This window comes from Dipteris shenzhenensis, chromosome 7, assembly GCF_047967505.1.
Source record: "Dipteris shenzhenensis isolate YYH24624 ecotype China chromosome 7, Dip_SZ_1.0, whole genome shotgun sequence".
NCBI classification, from domain to species: domain Eukaryota; kingdom Viridiplantae; phylum Streptophyta; class Polypodiopsida; order Gleicheniales; family Dipteridaceae; genus Dipteris; species Dipteris shenzhenensis.
Window position 1 is genome coordinate 21,685,895 of NC_141602.1, and position 4,308 is coordinate 21,690,202.

Below are 4,308 nucleotides of genomic sequence, written 5' to 3' on the forward strand. Positions count from 1 at the left end.
CCCATGCAGATAGTTAAAATTGAAGGTTGGCTTGGAGAGACCACCACACTGGTTCTTGGTGTAATAATGAGATGGCCTGACCACCTATCATTGTGCAGCATTTTGCCGCACCTTTGCCCATGCAAATCATAGGTTGGCTTAGAGAGACCATCATGCTAGTTTTTGGCATAATAATAAGACGTAATCTTTCATTTTGAGCATCACCTCAACACCGTCTCTAGCCTAACGACCTATCATCGCACATAATTCAAGGTTGTCTTGGAGATACCACCGCATTGGTTCTTAGAGTTATAGCTTCGTTACCTATTTTTACATATTATAGGAGGAGGTCTATGACGACCAGCGCAGTGGCAAATAAAAGGAGATCTATGACCTCGGGGGGATCACTCAATAATATATGTGACTATCATGTGAGTTTAGCATAAGGGCATATTTAATTTCATTTTTTCTCACATTTTCACAGACAGAAGGGTGATGTTAAAAGGATTTTGGAAAAAAAATTATAGATTGAACAGGAAAAGGGTACATGTTATTAATGAAAAATTTACAGATAAGGGATTTTATAAATAGGCCTTGAACGTAAGCGATATATAGGGTTTATACTTAGTGATCCCTCGAGTCTATGATAGCCACCGCACTAGTTCTTGGAGTTATATATTTGTGTACCAAGGAAAATGTATTCCGTTATGCAACCAAGCAAAATGCAATTGATGATATGGCTCTTGAGGGGTCCCCTTTAGGGGCAAGGGCCATATCTACATGCCATTTCTATCTAGTGGCATCTTGGATATTGCATAATGCATGTTGATATGGCTTTTGCTCCTAGAGGGGACCCCTCAAGGGCCATATCATCAATTGCATTTTCTAAAAATTTAATTGTATTTTTCTAGACATTGTATCTCCATGCAACCACAACGGTGGATTGTTGGAGTTATTTTAGCGCTATTTTGGTCATAAACCAAATAAATTGTAGTTCTGCTTACTAGTATTTTAGTCCTTATTGCAATAAATATAAATGAGGGTAAAAATACAATTTATCAAGTGAAAATTGGGAAAAAGAGATTACAATTTACATCTATGTCCAATAACAAGTTATATAAAAATTAACAACTTATACCAATAAAAATTTGAATAGAGGATCTTACATTTATAAAAACTCGGCAATTATTGAGAGCCTTAAAGGCCAAAAGATTATAGCTAGCGACCATAATCATTCAAATATAAAAGTTAACAATAGTGCATACTGAGAGCCTCAAATTGAACAAAAAGAGATTACATAAATTCAATAAAAGCTCAACAATTATTAAGAGCCTTAAAGATCAAAATATTACATCCAGTGAGCCAAAAGATCATTGAGAGCCTTAAAGGCCAAAATATTACATCCTGCCATTGCTGAGAGCCTCGTCTGAGCAAGAGGGAATTTGTACAACTCAATATTTCCACCAGTCTATCTTGTTGCATTAAAAACATTTAGGGAGCCAAAGGAGGATATGATGGAGTGACGGAAGACCATGCACATTGCCAGCACTCAGATTACAGCCCCCTCAACAAGTCGAGAGTACTCTACTCTGAAAAATACTGAGGCCTTTTTTGACATCTAGGAGGAACCCATACAGCACAACCATAAAGAGGCCCTCTATGAGCATGTCATCTAAGGTGGTGACATGCAGAAGTGGGGGGGATCGACTGTGGGAATGAAGGGTCTCCACTAGTGCCAAAATTTCTACTTCAGGTGAGTGCAACGCAATCACCTTATATGAGAAGGGAGATAACATTGGGATCATAGATCATCGAGGGGGGGTGGTAGTACACATGGTGAAGATGAGTGGGTGAGCAATAGATGAGCAAGGGAGCAGATGAGTGATGAAAGTTTTAGGAGGGAGTGTGGAGCAATGTAGAGCAAGGGCGGAAAAGAGCTAGAGGAGGGGTGTGGAGGAAAGTAGCAGAGCATGTGGAGCAAAGTAACAGAGTAGGGGAGGATGCAAGCAACGTAGTAAAATGCCAAATGCCATGGATCTTATATATTATAAAGTTCTAGCCATCGTGGTGGTTGGAGCCTGGGGTTCCATCCATATTAATTTTAGGCCACCACAGTGGAATCTTAGGTGCCACCCGAGTCATTGTTTGCTTGGGTGTAGCCATTTTTGGTGAGGTTCAAGGACTTTTCTGTTTATGCGTATATTGCATGACCCATAACTTATGCATTGCTCAATGGAATTCGGCAAACTTTGTCTTCAAGTTGTAGTACACATTCTAAACTCGAACATGAGAGCAAGAAATTATGGAATAAGGATTTAGAACGAGATCGTTAAATCATTATAAGTGCTATGTTGCATGTGAAGCATGCATCCTGAAGACTATAGGATATAGCAATTTATTCAAAAACATCAAAATTTTGTTCTATACATACATGCAACCAAGTAATCGTTCTAAAGTACACCACGTGAGCTTCTCCTCAACCCAAGGACACACATAAATGAGATCATTATGCATGGGTTAATGAGCCTCCAATGTTGTGCTAAAGTGATGCATACCCATAGTTTTTTTTTGATTTGTTGAAAACCAAAACGGATTGAAAATTTGGAATGCAAACTATAACATTGATAGTTGTTGGTATTGGTATCTAGATTCACCCTAAAATAGAAGAAGTTGGAAAAGTGCAATTTGTGCATGTGCAAAGATATTTTAATAAATCCAACACTATTTACAATTTTGAATTGTTTCTTTTTCCATGCACTTGCTTGCTATATGGCTCATAAGAATGCCAAAGGTCATTGCATTTAATAATACACAACGTTAAACCTGATAGCGTGTCCTTTGGCATATTTGTGTTTTGAAGCATTTTAGGCCACATTGCACTTGTTTGGGATATCCAATTCTGCTGATGTATCTCATCGGAGGGGGAAAAAACGACGTCTAAAATTTTGCTATTCGTGCGAATTTCAAATTTTCACACCTCCCATCCATCAAATTGTGGAAGATTTAAGTACCTGCAACCTGTCCCCACCCTGCAAATGCCCTGAAACCCACATGCACCTCAACGTGACCTTGTGTAGACTTTGGTTTGCCATTGTCTTCTTTCAGGTAAGTTGTCTTCTATTCTTTGCTTGCCTCACCAACTAGCTTCTCTGAGTGTATTTTGGACTGATTGTGGCCATGGTGTCAATGGAAACATGCAGCTCTCCATGGCTTGCAAGAGAAGTAGACAGAGGCTACAAGATAGGAAAGCCAAAAAGCCAAGTCAAGCCATAAGGAACAGAGTGCGGGTCGAGGAAAGTGCTGGCACGGTATCGAATCAGCAACGAAAGACACTTTTGCAACATCTATGAAGGGAGAAACAATGAGAACAAAGAAGACTCCTTGCAGAGCAGTAGCAGAGCAAGAAGCAGTTGCAAAAGAACACGAGCTGTGGTCACGATTGGTGGGAGCATTTGCGGCAGCAGCATCAGGCCATTCAGGTGATTACTAGTCTTGAGTATTTGGAGGCTTTAGTCTACACCCTGAGTTTGGAGAGTAACAACCCTACCAACACCTTGGGAGATGCATGCCTAAGAGGCGATGCTCTCTAACCTGAGAAATGGCCTACAGAAAGTGAAAGGGGTGCACAACTTAGATTAACTAGGTGCAAAGAGGGTAACATTAGCTATATTGGTATCCCCTGAAATAGAGGAGAAACAGCTTGGGTGCACAACGTTGAAGATGTTGTCAATCAGAAGGACCAACGTTGCTCCAACGGTTGAATGTAGAGTAGAAGCAATGCACGATCATTCTGATCCAAGAAGTCTGTGGGCTTCAACAGAATGTAAGAGAAGGAGAGACAACATAAGTGCGAAAGTCATTGCTATAGTAACGATGTTTTGGCACGAAAATACGAGAGTTTTTTCAAATAGAAAGGACATCTGTAAGAAGTCGACGGGATGAAAGGTGTTTGAGGAGCACATCATACACATGCTAGATACAATGCAAGTCAGTGGTGCCTAAACCAGCCCGGTGGTTGTTTGTGATTGAGCTTTGGGATAGTTTTCTTGTTTCTTTTCTTAAACTAGGCTTGGACTAAATGTGATTGTTGTCCTAAACTAGTCCGATGGTATGAACATCATGCAACCATAGGCTAGTTCAGCTCAATCATTAGTGATGTGATTGTCCTGAACCAGTGTGGTTGAGCAGACATTAGTTGTTGTCCAGCCCGGTGGCATGGTCGAGCAGAAATTAACAATAATATATTTAAGAATATATTGTTATTTTACTAAACCAGCTCGGTGGTTGGAACATCATGCAACTGTGGTTGCTTCAGCTCAATCATTAATT